The 17,068-nt window shown below is 40.3% G+C and overlaps 1 protein-coding gene across 9 annotated transcripts in view; it reads left to right on the top strand.

Moving 5' to 3' along the window:
• NTNG1 (netrin G1) overlaps positions 1–17,068 on the top strand; it is a 371,792-nt gene that overhangs the window by 258,608 nt on the left and 96,116 nt on the right. The gene's annotated exons all lie outside the window — the stretch shown is intronic.

The raw sequence follows: 17,068 nt of genomic DNA, 5'->3' as shown, positions 1-17,068 counted from the left end.
TTCCCAACCCAGGGATCAAACCCAGGTGTCACACATTGCAGGTGGATTCTTTACCAGCTGAGCCAGCAAGGAAGCTCTGGCTGAAGGATGCTCCTGAAAGGTGATTCAACTCTAGCTTGTTCAACTTGCTGGCCACGTACCACGCACACTGAGGCGAGAGACCAGAGCTGGTCTGGCTGTTGGGGAACTGTCTGCAGGGCGTGGTGGTGCTTTTACTATACACTTTTTCTTACCAAAAATCCTCTCTCCTCTTTTCCTTCGTATCAAACGATTTTGGTAACTTATTCAAAGAAGAGCTGAAGTCTTTAGCGACTAAAATCAGGGTAGAAAGCGCTCAGTGTTTAAGTACTTGAAAAAATATTGGCTTACTTTGTTTAAAGTGTTGTTAATGTGATTCAGGGAGAGGCAGGCAGGGAGGTGTGTGGAAAAAAAACTAAACAATTATGTTCCCATATTAAAACAAGTTTATATCCTACTACTACATGTAAGCAATCTCCATATGAGTTTTCTTTATCTGTAAAATGAGAGAGAGCAAGACCTGCTGCTCTCTATCAAACTCACTGTGTAAATGAAATAAAACACCATTAGAAAAATGCATCTTTTGAATGTACATTTAAACACAAGTAAGCTAAAAAAATACCAGCTTATTTGTTATTGTTATTATTTTTTCTGATCCTGTGTTTCCACATTTCCACGATGAGGGTATGAGATTGGATGGTTCTTCCAACAAATATTTTGAAGAGCCTGCTCTACACCAGGCACCCTGAAAGTTCTGTTCAGGAATGGGGATTTAGCCCTACCCTCGTGAAGTCCCCAAGCCTGGTCCCTCTCCTCCACACTGCAGTACCTCATGGTGCACCAGTGCTTCTTCTCATCCTTCTCTTAAATATAAAACAAGAATTAAAAAGCCTAGTGACTGTGTGGTAGTTAGGACAATAGGTCCCTTCTTTCTGTAGATATTGTTCAATTCAAAGCATTACTTGTTTTGCTTGTTTTAATGTTTCAATACTCATAAATAATATAATCTTCACCACAGTCTTATATATTGTAAGTGTTTAGTAAATATTTCACAATGATTGATGATGACAGTCAGTTCAGTTCAGTTCAATCACTCAGTCGTGTCTGACTCTTTGAGATCCCATGAACCGCAGCACACCAGGCCTCCCTGTCCATTACCAACTCCCGGAGTCCACCCAAACCTATGTCCATTGAGTCAGTGATGCCATCCAACCATCTCATCCTCTGTCATCCCCTTCTCCTCCTGCCCCCAATCCCTCCCAGCATCAGGGTCTTTTCCAATGAGTCAGCCCTTCACATCAGGTGGCCAAAGTATTGGAGTTTCAGCTTCACCATCAGTCCTTCCAATGAACACCCAGGACAATCTCCTTTAGGATGGACTGGTTGGATCTCCTTGCAGTCCAAGGGACTCTCAAGAGTCTTCTCCAACACGACAATTCAAAAGCATAAATTCTTCAATGCTCAGCTTTCTTTATAGTCCAACTCTCACATCCATACATGACCACTAGAAAAACCATAGACTTGACTAGATGGAACTTTGTTGGCAAAGTAATGTCTCTGCTTTTTAATATGCTGTCTATATTGGTCATAACTTTCCTTCCAAGGAGTAAGCGTCTTTTAATTTCATGGCTGCAATCACCATCTGCAGGGATTTTGGAGCCCAGAATAATAAAGTCAGCCACTGTGTCCACTGTTTCCCCATCTATTTCCCATGAAGTGATGGGACCGGATGCCATGATCTTTGTTTTCTGAATGTTGAGCTTTAAGCCAACTTTTTCACTCTCCTCTTTCACTTTCATCAAGAAGCTTTTTAGCTCCTCTTCACTTTCTGCCATAAGGGTGGTGTCATCTACATATCTGAGGTTATTGATATTTCTCCCGGCAATGTTGATTCCAGCTTGTGCTTCTTCCAGCCCAGCGTTTCTCATGATGTACTCTGCGTATAAGTTAAATAAACAGGGTGACAATATACAGCCTTGATGTACTCCCTTTCCTATTTGGAACCAGTCTGTTGTTTCATGTCCAGTTCTAACTGTTGCTTCCTGAGCTGCATGCAGGTTTCTCAAGAGGCAGGTCAGGTGGTCTGGTATTCCCATCTCTTTCAGAATTTTCCACAGTTTATTGTGATCCACACAGTCAAAGGCTTTGGCATAGTCAATAAAGCAGAAATAGATGTTTTTCTGGAACTCTCTTGCTTTTTCGATGATCCATATTAAATTACTTTAAATTTCATTTCTCATTAAAATAGTCTCATACATTTGGTACAGACCCTCTCTCTGAAGATTTAACTGTATCGATGGAAACACTGACTGTCATCATGACAGTATGGATACTATCTAGTCACTTTTGCCTGACCATATCCTATCTATTGGATCTCTTCAGAACTATTGCTGTGCTGCATTTCTGTTCTTAGAGTTCTTTCTCTGCTTTTAACAGTCATAGCAGGTAATATCATGCTCTTTTAGTGGGAAGGTTCCTTTCTCCTTCCCCCCACCCACATTTTGTCGTTTTGGTCTTTAAACTTCAACTTTTCCAAGGCTTGTTAACAAAAGTAGGCCACCAAATAAGGGGAAAAAACCAAAGGCTTTGCTAGGTGCATTCTTCTCTATTAGATATTATTTTATTTCTCAGAAAACGGAGAATTAGAAGAAAGCTATTTCCCCCAATTTTCCATACCACCCATGGGAATCTAATTCAATTTCCTCTCAAATTTTGTAGTGAAAAGTAAAAGTATAGAGTACGGTTGCTATAGTGTATTCTTTTGCACAGATTTGACTTTTATTTCTAGTTATAAAGCTATTTATTCAGTCTGATCCATTTTTAATCAGACTCTAATGTAACCATTTGAAGAAATAAGACCTTTGTAAGTGGATAAGTATACACGTTTCAGAGATCTGAAAATCTTACCTGACAATCCAACCTGATGAAGGAATCCTACAGTGTCAGATGGCTTACAGCTCTACAGAAGAACCTTACTGAACTCTGGCTTTGCAGAGCACAGAACTTTAAGATTATTCCTGCCCTAATTTTGGTTTGCCCCAATTAATCCAAGAGAAAGAGGAGAATTATATTCTTTAATGCAAGGAAATATGTAACAAATTATCGTAGTATAGCTCACATCAGGGACTTCCCAGGTGGTGCTAGTGCTGAAGAACCCACCTGCAAAGGCAGGAGACATAAGAGATGCGATTTTGATCCCTGTGTCAGGACGATCCCCTGGAGAGGTTATGGCGATCCACTCCAGTATTCTTGCCTGGAGAATACTATGAACAGAGGAGCCTGGCAGGCTACAGACCATGGGGTCGCAAAGAGTCAAGACACAACGGAACAACTCGGCATGCACACAGCTCAGGTCAAATTGGAATTTAAAAGATAGATGAAAAAAAAAATCACTTATGTGGTTCTATGAAGAAAAAAAAAGAAGAAGAAATCTAATGTAACTGGTTACTATAAACCACAGAATGGATGAACACAACTTGAATACATCAAAAATATTTAGAATTGGTTTTTAGATCAGGAGTATGTTCAGTTTCCCAAAATAAAAAGGCTGACTTTTAAACAAGGAGGGGCTTATTTTCTGCGCACAAGAGGACATGGGCAGGTTGGTGGCTGGAGGTGCACACAGTGTGTGAGGACATCACAGGGCCTTGATTTCCTCCTAGCCCCCTGCATGCTTGTCCTTAAACAGAGCTTCATGCAAAGCTTTAAGTCCCTCTAGTTTTTCAGTCTTCTCCCCAAACAACAGGAGGAAGGGGCAAAGAAGAAGGATCAAAAAGCCAAAGAATGATTCCATTCAAGCTGTTCTTTTTAAAAAGTTTTCCTGAACACCCTACATAATAATATCTAGACATGTATTATTGGTCAGAACTACATAATTTGTCCAACTTCACAGGAAGAGCAGCCTGCAAAATGCATATGTTAGTTTTCTCACATGTTTTATATAGGAAGGGAATGCAAAGAACTTGTAGATAGCTATGAATTTGCCATACCTGCCTATAAAAATAGCTATAATAATAGCCAATATGTATTGAATATTTACTATCTACTACAATCTGTGATATACACTTAACATGAACTGGTTCATTTAATAGTCATAACCATCTTGTAGTTACTAATAGTGGTCCATGTTATAGATGAGGAAACTGACACTCAGTTGGGGTATATAGAGCTAGGACTAGAACTCAGGCCCTTAGAATCCAGAGTCCAAGCTCTTAATACCATGTCACCCTGTCTGTCTGATAAAATCTGGTTCCTTGAACATTGGTCATTTATATTTCTGGGATTGGAGACCCCTAGATATTTTTTTTCCTAAAAAAATTTAGAATGGTTCACTATGTCCATATTAAGCATCTAAGATCATCTATAATTGCTAATTGTTCTTGGATTAGTTGAGTTTTAATTTAACTAGCTCTCTACCTGCCAGTCTTCAGATTGATTGCTTGTGTAGAGGAGAGTGGCAGTCTGGATTGTAATGATTATCTTGTTATGCCTTTTATCCTTCAGCACATCTTATCTAACCAGATTTCTCTTGGGTGTAGTTAACAGGTCACAGAGCATCATCATATACCCATTCCAAGCTCAGACAATGTATTATCTCAAACTTATAAGCTCGCTCTTTTATTTTATAGTCATGGTACTCTAGTCTCCCTGGCAAGCTTTAGAAATAGAAACAGACTATTTTTAATACTATCTAAAAGAAACAGCATTTAAGTGAATCATGTAATCTGATCTTCACCATGGATAAGTTTAGGGTATCAAGTAAGGTTTAAGTGGAATTTTTAGAGGGTATTAAAAATGCCATAAGAAGGTTTTCCAGTTCTTGTTTCATCAATTTTTGGACCAAATCATTAAGATACCAGAGTTAACGAAAAACTGATCTGTATCTCAGTTTTTATTTTACACTCCCAGAGAAAACTGTATGGCAGTACATTTCTCTGCTTCAAAAATCAGTTTGCAAAAATAATTAATTCTTCCAAAAACAAAAGTTAGGAAGTGGAGGTCTCATCAATGAAGGGCCATACTAGGAATTCAGTATACAGTATTGTGAAAAGAATGAGCTTAAGAGCCATATGGAAACCTGCCCTCTGAATTTGCAGGTGGCTTCCCAGAGTCCTCACACCCCTCCTTTCATCTGTGTTTTTCATGTAATACAGGAGGCCAAACACAAGTTGAATGTTCAGCCTCTTTGTTAGTCTGTTAGTGTGTCGCTGCTGTCAAAAAAGTATAAACCTGTTGGGCTTCTCTGGTGGCTCAGTGGTAAAGAATCCACCTGCAGTGTAGGAGATGCAGGTTCGATCCCTGGGTCGGGGAGTTCCCCTGAAGAAGGAAATTGCACCCAACTCCAGCATTCTTGCCTGGAGAATCCCATGGACAGAGGAGTCTGGTGGGCTACAGTCCATGGTGTCCCAGACAGTTGGACATGACTGAGGCGACTTAGCACACATGCAAGCAGATTTCTACTTCACATGGAACTCTGACCATGGCATAGCTCATAAAAACACATCTTCTGAAAATGTTTTTGCTTACCAGTGATAAGTAGCATCAGACACTAGATTTTATTTGTGGAGGAATAGGTAGTTGAATGCTGGAAAGTTTGGAACCCTCTCTTTCATAGTGGGATTAGGGTCAGACCAGCCCCATTTGATATTTGAAGATCTAGCATTTGAGATAAGATTGTGATTAAAAATACATGTAATAATAGTAGTAGCCTATATTTATTAAGTGCTTATTGCATATGAGTTGCTGTTTTCAGATATAATTTATATTGTGTGTAAGATTCTCTTTAACAGTGCCTTAAACAAAGCAGAAGTTTATTTCTCTCTCCCTGCAGTTGGAAGGTAGATGCTCCACAGCTGGGATGGTGGCTCTGTCCTACATACGCACCTTGATTCACATTCCTCTCACTGCAGGGGATGTTGTTTGAGAGACATAGTCCACTACCAAAGTCCATGAGATCTGAGATGGTTTCATACCCTGTACCTGTTCCAGGAACTAAGTGAGAAATGGGAATGGGGTGCAGACACAGCAGGAGTAGCATAGACACCATTCCTGTAGTGTGCCGTTGGCTGGCCACTCTTAGCTAAAGAAAATGCAGGGAAATGTAGTCTTAATGTCTGTGACCATATGCCTAGATAAAACTGTTCTGGTGTGGAGAAAGAAAGATCAATGAGCAGTTTCTGGCTCATCACAGTGTATCATTCAATCCTCCTAGCAACCACTAACATAGGCATTTTCCTATCCTCATTTTATAGAGGAGTAAAATGAGCTTAAGACTTTGTGTTGGAGTAGGAAATGGCAACCCATTCCAGTATCCTTGCCTAGGAAATCCCGTGAACAGAGGAGCCCGGTGGGCTATAACCCATGGGGTCACACAGAGTCAGACACGACTTCGCAACTAAACAACAAAGGTTCCTGCTAATGCCAGAATACCTAACCCCAGAGCCCAGACTCTTATCCACTGTTTGCTGTCATCTCTTTTGGATAAATACACTATTTCACTTAGTTAATCTTTTTCATTTGTTTAATGCACAATTTAGTGGGTGTTAGTGTATTCAAAAAGTTGAGTAGCCAACTATCAAATTCCAGAGCATGACACTAAAAGCCCTGTTCATTAGCAGCCATTCCCTATTCAATCCTCTCCCCAGATCAGATCAGTCGCTCAGTCGTGTCTGACTCTTTGCCACCTCATGAATCGCAGCACGCCAGGCCTCCCTGTCCATCACCAACTCCCGGAGTTCACTCAGACTCATGTCCATCGAGTCGGTGATGCCATCCCTCATCCTCTGTCGTCCCCTTCTCCTCCTGCCCCCAATCCCTCCCAGCATCAGAGTCTTTTCCAATAAGTCAACTCGTCGCATGAGGTGGCCAAAGTACTGGAGTTTCAGCTTTAGCATCATTCCTTCCAAAGAAATCCCAGGGCTGATCTCCTTCAGAATGGACTGGTTGGATCTCCTTGCAGTCCAAGGGACTCTCAAGAGTCTTCTCCAACACCACAATTCAAAAGCATCAATTCTTTGGCACTCAGCCTTCTTCACAGTCCAACTCTCACATCCATACATGACCACAGGAAAAACCATAGCCTTGACCAGACGAACCTTTGTTGGCAAAGTAATGTCTCTGCTTTTTAATATGCTATCTAGGTTGGTCATAACTTTCCTTGCAAGGAGTAAGCATCTTTTAATTTCATGGCTGCAGTCACCATCTGCAGTGATTTTGGAGCCCAGAAAAATAAGTCTGACACTGTTTCCACTGTTTCCTCATCTATTTCCCATGAAGTGATGGGACCAGATGGCATGATCTTCGTTTTCTGAATGTTGAGCTTTAAGTCAACTTTTTCACTCTCCACTTTCACCTTCAAGAGGCTTTTTAGTTCCTCTTCACTTTCTGCCATAAGGGTGGTGTCATCTGCATATCTGAAGTTATTGATATTTCTCCCGGCAATGTTGATTCCAGCTTGTGCTTCTTCCAGCCCAGTGTTTCTCATGATGCATTCTGCATATAAGTTAAATAAACAGGGTGACAGTATACAGCCTTGACGTACTCCCTTTCCTATTTGGAACCAGTCTGTTCTATGTCCAGTTCTAACTGTTGCTTCCTGACCTGCATACAGATTTCTCAAGAGGCAGGTCAGGTGGTCTGGTATTCCCATCTCTTTCAGAATTTTCCACAGTTTACTGTGATCCACACAGTCCAAGGCTTTGGCATAGTCAATAAAGCAGAAATAGATGTTTTTCTGGAACTCTCTTGCTTTTTCCATGATCCAGCGGATGTTGGCAATTTGATCTCTGGTTCCTCTGCCTTTTCTAAAACCAGCTTGAACATCAGGAAGTTCACGGTTCATGTACTGTTGAAGCCTGGCTTGGAGAATTTTAAGCATTACCTTACTAGCATGTGAGATGAGTGCGATTGTGCGGTAGTTTGAGCATTCTTTGGCATTGCATGGCCTCTCCCCAGCTCCAGCTAATCACTCGTCTGCTTTCTGTCTGTACAGCCTTGCCTTTTCTGGGTCTTTCACATAAAGGAAAACTGCCTGCGTGGCCTTTTGTGTCTGGCTTCTTTGGTTTAGCATAATGTTTTCAAGGTTATCCATGTTGTAGCATGTCCCAGTACTTTATTACTTTGTTTTTTTCTACTGTATTGTTATCTGCATCTTCTTTATTCATTCATCAGTTGATAAGCATTTGGGTTGTTTCCACTTTTGGCTATTATAAATAATGCTGCTAGGAGCATTTTTGTACAAGTTTTTATATGGATATGTTTTCAGTTCTCTTAGGGAAGTATCTAGGAACAGAATTGTTGGGTGATATGATAACTTTACATTAACTTTTTTGAAGAACTGCCAGATTGTTTTCAAAGTGACTGCACAATTTTGCAGTCCTACCAGCAATACATGAGGGTTCTAATTTCTCCACATCATTGCCAACAGCTGCTGCTATCCATCTTTTTAAATTGCCATCATCCTAGTGGATGTGAAGTGGTATCTCATTGTGATATAATTTGCATTTTTCTAATGACTAATGATGTTGTACATTTTTTATGTGTTTACTGGTACTTACTGGCCATTTGCATGTATCTTTTTGGAGAAATATCTATTTAGATCCTTCATCCATTTTCTGACCTATAAAAATTTTATACTATATTTAATTTAATGTATAAACCTTTTATGTTCAGCTTGTGACTACAGCTAGAACCTTTGTGCTAGTCAGATTTAGGCCAGACATTTCCAAACAATATGGTGGAAGACAGAAGGTGTGCATAAGGATCTCCCCCACTATTTTAGTCTTCTTGTTTAGCAGGACTCTGACACACTGGTGAGCTCAGTAGTCCTTTTCAACTTTTCCTGTGTACATAAATCACCTAGAGATCTGGCTAAAATCCAAATTCTTATTCCGTAAGCCTGGGAGAGGCCTGAGATTTTAACAAGCCTCGGGGTGATCCCAGAGCTGCTGGTCCGCAGACCACATGTTGAGTAGCAAGTGTTAGAGAATAAGTATCGCTTAGAACCTTGCTGCTTAGAACGTTGAATCTAATTCTCCTCTGAACCAGTTTGCTTTGTTCTTCTTTGAATAAAATTATATCCTTGAAAGAGCCCAGCTTTTGGAATTGACTCTTGGCACCACTTAACCAGCAGTGTGTTTCTTTGAGCAAGTTACTTTACTGTTCAGCTATGCTTTCTACATCTGAAAATCACAGATAGTTATGACTCCTGAAAGTGATGAGGATAATGTGAAATAACATACATAAGTCATCTATTTTATTTGTATAGTGGGCCTTGGTAAGTGTTGATTTTTTTTTTCCACCCGCCTTCAAGATAGGTACTGTAGCTCTGTTTGTTTAGTACAAATACTTCCTTAGCAATGTAGAGACGACGCAGTGTTACCACCCTTCTTCCCTATACTGCTGTGATTAAAGTGTTCAGTCTTTGTGGCCTGTCATTAGTCTGTGTATGTTTCATCTTCTTTAGTCAACAGGTTGCATGTTCTTGGAGATCAGGACTCTGAGTTGTCTTTTTTTTAATCCATGAGACCTTTCACAATGTTATCTAGAGAAATATGTTATTAATTAAAGCTCATGGAGGGCTTCCCTGGTGGCTCAGAGGTAAAGAATCGCCTGCAATGCAGGAGACACGCTTTTGATCCCTGTTTCATGAAGATCCCCTGGAGAAGGAATGGCAACCTATTCCAGTGTTCTTGCCTAGGAAATACCAGGGACAGAGGAACCTGGAAAGCTACAGTCCATGGGGTTGCAAAGAGTCTGATACAACTTAGCAACTAAACCACAATCACCACCAAAACTTATGGAATGAATCAGCTCCTTCCAGTAGTAGTAGTAACAGGAGTAACAGTAGAAATTTAAAAAACTGAAATTAATATTTTTAATATCTTTCTTAAGAGTATGCATGTGTTATCTCATTCAGTTGCCAAAACTGTTCTTTAAAGCACATTCATTTATTGTCCCTGTAGCAGCTGAAGCCTGGCCATACTTAGAAAGACAGCATGCCTTCTCTAATGGTTGCTAAGAGCTGAGTTCTGGAGGCTAGCTGTGCATGGTTCAAATTTCTGCTCTAGATCAAACTACCTGGGAGACTTGAATTTCTTATCTCTCAATATTCAAATGCATCATCTGTAATTAGTAATAGTGCCAATTCCATGGGATTATTTTGAATTTTGTATGAAGAAATGTGTGAAATATGCAAAAAGCACTTAGCACAGTGTCAGGTACTTGGACACATTTAGTCAAGGTTAGCTCTGTTTATTCCTTTGTTAAGTCACTCATGTAAGCCTCACAGCAAGTAAGTGGCAGAGGCAGAATTTGAACCCAGGCCGTCTGATTCAAGTGTCATAACTCATAATCTCTAAGTCATTTTGCTGAGACTCTTCTATTGCAAATAATATATTGAAGTAGAAATAAAAAATTCATGTGTTGAAGTGAAAAGAGAAAGGTCAAGGGGCTGCAGAGGGAGAAAAAGTATGTGAGGCATTTTATAATTTATCACCTTCTGAAAAAGACATCTCTGACTCTGAGATTTGTGCTAACTCATTTTCTACAAGTATTTGTGTAGCTAATGCTTGTCGAAGGCAAAGCCAGGCAAACCAGATTCAAGTTCTGTATTGACAAAAGTTTATCCCCTTTGAGAGGGGTCTTATTAAGGAACAACCTTCATTAATTAAAAAATCTAATGATATCTTATTTGTGAAAGTAATATAAAAGCATATGACCACATGGACACATTGTTAGGGTCCTTCTCAAGGTTGTGGAAGGGCCCCCTGATGCTTAAACTTCATTTACTAGGGATGAATCCTCCTGTGGCATTAAAGTAGCCAAACAGCATTTTTGTTTTTTGTTTCACAAAGCCTCAGTTTTAAACTTCTTTGTCTTGGTACCTTTATTTGAAACACTTCTAATAGATTGTATGTGCAGACCTTTAACTCACAGGAAACTCTGGGGGATAGCATGCTTCCCAGAATAAATATATTAAGTTATAAAAAAGAAAACAAAACACAGGCAGACTCTATGAGCTGTTCATACCTACTGGCAGGTGGCACAGATCTAAATGTTGGAGCCTTTTTATAAGCAAGATTAAATTGACTCATGACAGCTGGTCACTAAAATACAGGAAATGCAGACCTGATTGAAAGCAAGAACACACTGGTCTTCATTAAGTTTGCATCACAGAACAGAGCTCACTTTTTTTTTGTTTTTAAAAGTCTGTCTTTGCAATGCCCTTATTTGACAGTATATGCAATTTGTCACTTACACACAAGTGGATCTTTGAGGTACAAGCAAGTCAGTTCGTTCTATCTGCAGTGTCTTGGTATGCATTCTGTACGTGTAAACAGAATCAGTGAATAGGCTCAGCTCTCCAGAACATCAGATACAAGAATGCTAGCAAAGCCTGTTCGGTCTCCGCTGTACAATTCCTCCCCCACCTGAAGTGAAGGCAGACGTGGCAGCTGGATGGCCATGGAAATGGATGATGAATCTGTCAGAGATGAGTGGATATCGCAGAAGTCTGCTCTCCACCCTATCACAAGGCTGGAGGTCATAACACCAGGAATTGAGAGCAATCTCCTAGCATTGTGAAATGCATTTTTTTTTTTCTGTTGGAGGAAAAGCCACTCTAGCAAGGGCTCTAAATAAAGGAGTTTAGAGTCTGATTGGAATGGAATGATGAGAATAAACTGAGCTGTGGAAAATGAAAGGGAGCCATTTCCAAATATAGGCCAATGTCGTGATGCCTCAGCGTCCACTTCAACATGCTCGGCCCCGGCACAGCAGTTGACGCAGTGACTGAGGAAGGACAGCCTGGGATCTCATCTCAGACAGCAGATGTACTGAGCACCCAGGTAGTGCTCTGCCAGACTTCAGCTGAACCAAGGTGGCCATCCTTACAGGAACGAGTTGAAGCTAAAAGATGCCCATTCCAGAAAAATTATGCTACACAAATGCTTCTCTAAGTTGTTTTTTCTCTTCTCTAAGTTGAATTCTTCTCATGGGTCCTTAGGCAGTTTTTTTTTTTTCCTTGATATTCTTGTGTTAGCTTTCAGACATGTGGCAAATCATCTAGAGTTCAAATTAAATTGAGCTTATAAGTTCTCACCAATTTTGCAAAGTCCCTTTGCCCAATATAAGGTTAGTTGTGAAAACCAGTGTTGAAGGCAATTTTTAGCATACCTCTTAGAGGGTTTGATTTAGTACAATGCTTATTAATTCTCTATTTTTAGTCCATTGCTGTATTCATCATAGTAGAACGGGCACATGAAGTTCCTGCCTTCAGCAAGTTTGGTTGTTGATTAGTCACCTGGTGTTTATTTGTTTATTTGTCAGATATTTTTTAAACACTTATTACATGCCAAGTAACTTGACTCATGCTAGGACTGTTGCAATAAATAAGGCAAATACACTATTGCTCCCAGGAGCTTAAACTCCAGTGAGAGTGACAGAACAATAAACAATTACAGTGCAGCCTAAGTCTAGAGCAGAGATGGAGTGGACTTCATCATGTGACTAGCCCTGCCTTGTGTGTAGGAGCAAGGCTCAGAGAAGCATTCTCTAACCAGCAGATGGTTTTTGAAATGCCACCTAGGGTCCAGAATTTCCAAGTTGACATATGAATAGTAAAAATTATGCAGGTAAAAGAGGTAGAGGTATGTTCTAGCCAGATGGAACAGCTTAAAAGTTTACCTGAAGGCAAAGTTGGAAGAACTGATTGTAGAATTGGTAAGTGGTGCAGATAAGAATGGAGAAGGAACACAAGATAGATTTCAAAGGGACTGGTAGGCCATGTTAAAGATCTTGGACTCTATTCTGAGAATAAAGGGAACTCTTTCAATGGTTCTAAGCCAAAGTGACCCAAATATTTTTGTGTAAATGAGTGTTTGACTATTGTGATGAGATTGGGCTGAAAGAGGAGTATGAGTGGAGGCAGTAGGCAGTAAGTTCTCTTTAGAAGCCATTGGAATAAGCCAGATGAACGATGATGGTGATGTTAACAGGGAAGTGACCATGGCTAGAACTGTTTATATTTTGAGAGTTATCATAAAAGAGGAGGACTATCAGAACTTGGTGAGAGATGGAGTAAGGACAGATTAGATGTGATAGGAAAGGGAGTGGGAGTGGTTGTTCTTCACCAGCTGACTAGAAGGTGATACAAGACACTGAGACTAAAATACACAAGAAAGAGTAGGTGGTGGTTGTTGCTCAATCACTCAGTCATGTCTGACTCTTTATGACCCCATGAACTGCAGCACACCAGGCTTCCCTGTCCTTCACTATCTCCTGGAGTTTGCTCAAACTTATGTCCATTGGGTCGATGATGCCATCCAACCATCTCATCATCTTCCTCTCCCTACTCCTCCAGCCCTCAATCTTTCCCACCATCAGAGTCTTTTCCAATGAATCACTTCTTCACATCAGGTGGCCAAAGTATTGGAGCTTCAGCATCAGTCCTTCCAGTGAATATTCAGGACCTTTAGGATTAACTGGTTTGATCTCCTTGCCATCCAAGGGACGCTCAAGAGTCTTCTCCAGCACCACAATACAAAAGCATCAATTCTTCGGTGCTCAGCCTTCTGTGTGACCCAACTCTCATGTCTGTACATGACTACTGGATACACTGTAGCTTTGACTAGATGGACCTTTGTCAGCAAAGTGATGTCTCAGCTTTTCAATATGCTGTCTAGGTTTGTCATAGCTTTTCTTCCAGGGAGCAAGTGTCTTTTCATTTCATGGCTTCAGTCACCATCCACAGCGATTTTGGAGCACAAGAAAATAAAGTCTGTCAGTGTTTCCATTTTTTCCTCATATGTTTGCCATGAAGTGATGGGACCAGATGCTGTGATCTTAGTTTTTCGAATGTTGAAGTTTAAGCCAGCTTTTTCACTCTCTCACCTATGTCGGGGAGCAAAGCCAAATAATTCCATTTTGGATATGCTGAGTTTGATGTGCCCAGGAGAGGGAGATGCATGATTGAGATTACAGTACCAGGGACTTATCAATATATTAATCAGATAATCTTTACCTAGTGATAATGAAAGGAGAGAGTTCTGTGGATTCCTATGGGTAACAGAGAATTTGATTCTCCTAAAATGTTTCCTGAAACTCCAGTACTTTGGCCACCTCATGCGAAGAGTTGACTCATTGGAAAAGACTCTGATGCTGGGAGGGATTGGGGGCAGGAGGAGAAGGGGATGACAGAGGATGAGATGGCTGGCTGGCATCACCGACTCGATGGACGTGAGTCTGAGTGAACTCCGGGAGTTGGTGATGGACAGGGAGGCCTGGCGTGCTGCGATTCATGGGGTCGCAAAGAGTCGGACATGACTGAGCGACTGAACTGAACTGAACTGAAAATGTTTCCAAATGTTTGAGTTTATTTTGCCTTTGTTTACTTTTTTCTAGAGAAAAAAATGATGCAAATCTGCTTTAAAGTGCCTATAACTTAAAAGTAGTTAAGGACTACAGAGGAAATTGAAGGGACAACCTGGATAAGAGTGCCCAAGGAGAGTCATATAGGCTGACTGTGCTGGTACAGAACCCAAAGAATAGCGCATACAGAGAACAACAGAAGAGGGTTCTGAAAATGACCATGAGAATCCAGTGGAGAGAGTGTGTCAGGGAAAAGGGAGTGGTCCCACAAAGTCAAATCCTCATAAGAGGTTAGATAAGGCAAGGAAAAATATACAGTGGATTTTCACCATAGAGGTTATGGGTGATCTTGGCAAGAGAGGCTCTGGTTAGTTGGAAACAGTTATTGAGTGGGAGAAGAGGAAAATGAGATGGCAAGTGTAGAAAACTCAAGAGGAAAGAGAGTGTTAAAGTCATAGCTAGAAAAGGCTAGAATACAAGGTGGATGTTTTTCTTCCTTAAGATGGGAGAGATGCAATGAATAAAAATTCTAAAAGCAGAAAGAGCCTTAAATAAAAACCAACCAAAGCAAACACACAGAAACATTTAAGGGAATCAGAAGCTTAAAGATCCGGTGTCTACAGTAGGTAGGCTAGATATCAGGAAAGAGTTATGAATAGGGTTAAGCCTTGAATGATTAAAAAGTTTTTGGACAGGTGAAGATGAACCATTAATTGAAAGAAATCTGGAAAAAATAAGGCTAAATATTCATCTATTCTTCTTTCACTTCCTTTTGTTATTCAATAGTATTTTCTCAGCAAATATAAAGTCTTTTAGAATAGAAATTGCCTCTGACTCAGAGAGTGACTACCAGTATAAAAGTATTAGCAGCTACATGATATATAATCCAATTTACAATTACTACTTGCATTCCTGGTCTTCACACATGAAACTAGCATATTCTTTGGGGTCACATTGTTCATTTCCTCATTTGGAATTTTTAACACCAGATAAGGTGCTAAAATCAATGTAAGCTGGTGCTTCTATCACTTAGGTTTCTAACATATTCCATATTTATAAACAGAGCCATAAATAAAGGTGCTAATGGAGAAGGAGAAAGATTATTTAAAGCAACTTAGCACAAGTAACTCCCTGCCTATAGGAGATTTTTGTAAGACCTGGCTCATAATTAAATACTGTCTGTTTCACTTAACTGAATCTTTTCTCTTTTTGAAAGATTGGAAGAATGTTAATTTTAAAGATTTTACTTATGTGTTGATGATGAATCAGTTCAGTACAGTTCACTCGCTCAGTCATGTCTGACTCTTTGCGACCCCATGAACCACAGCACGCCAGGCCTCCCTGTCCATCACCAACTCCCAGAGCCCACCCAAACCCATGTCCATCAAGTTGATGATGCCATCTAACCATCTCATCCTCTGTTGTCCCCTGATGCTGAATAGCTATCGTTTAAATAGTAGCCTTTCAGCTTATTATAATATATATATAATACATACTATATATATTATAACTATACAGAGGGCAGAGTGTAGTTACAGGTACTACAAATTGTAGTAGATCCTGAGGAAGCCAAGGCTAGGTCTTACCCAGGGAGGTTTCAATGGGTGACCATTGCTTTAGGAGCTATACCTTTTAGTTAGAGGGGAGCTCGACAGCTCTCAGTAATAATCTTAGCTATTCCTTTGCTTCCTTGCCATAAATATGGATCAGTATTCCAAACAGACCATCAGTGCACAAGAAAGAAGGTTAGATATTGCTGTACAGACATCATGGCTTCCCAGGTAGCTCAGTGGTAAAGAATCTGCCTGCCAATGCACGAGATACAGTTGACATGGGTTTGATCCCCTGGAGGAGGAAATGGCAACCCACTCCAGTATTCTTACCTGAGAAGTCCCATGGAAAGAGGAGCCTGTTGGGCTAAAGTCCATAGGGTCCCAAAGAGTCAGACATGACTTAGCGACTGAGCACACACGTACATGCGTACGTACAGACATTGTAGAGACCAACAGCTGTTCTTAAAGTATCTTATTTTCTTGCCTAAGAAAGAGTATTGTTACTTTTCCCAATTCATGACTTCTGCCAAAAAAGAAACCAAACGTCTTTGTGAAATTTGACTTTTTATATTTTTGTCCTCATCCCTGGAAAAGGTAAGACTAGTTTAAAGATGTGTACACACACACATATTTTCAGGACCTGACCCTGACAAATCTTGGCCCTTTATTCCCCAGGTCTGTGTGTCCAAGTTCTTTCCTTTGTATGGACACTTCTCTTCGCATATACATTGTTCTGACCTCTGATCATAGACATTCTGTCATCCTGGGTTTAACTTCTCCAGAGGGTGCAGCTTGTGTTTTGTATGTTATAGTTTATGACCTGCTGCCTCAACGAATATCAAGTCTGACTTTGCAATTTTACAGTCAGAGACTTTGGATATGGGAATGTATTTTTGTGAAAATTGCATATTCCATTGTTGCCTCTCATATATCACAGTTTTATTCACGGGCACCAAAGGGAAGACCTTGGCTAATGACCTCAAACCCCTGCCACATATAGGTTTTTCTAGTGTTCTAAGCACTTTTTTTTTTTTCTGAATCATTTGACCCATTTATGCAAGACCTTAGTGATTATTTTACATGAGTAGGAAATCTGAGGGCTTCCCTGGTGGCTCAGATGGTAAAGAATC

This window comes from Bos indicus, chromosome 3, assembly GCF_029378745.1.
Source record: "Bos indicus isolate NIAB-ARS_2022 breed Sahiwal x Tharparkar chromosome 3, NIAB-ARS_B.indTharparkar_mat_pri_1.0, whole genome shotgun sequence".
In the NCBI taxonomy this organism is placed as follows: domain Eukaryota; kingdom Metazoa; phylum Chordata; class Mammalia; order Artiodactyla; family Bovidae; genus Bos; species Bos indicus.
The sequence above is the reverse complement of the archived record's forward strand: the minus strand, read 5'-3'. Positions and strand labels throughout refer to the sequence as shown.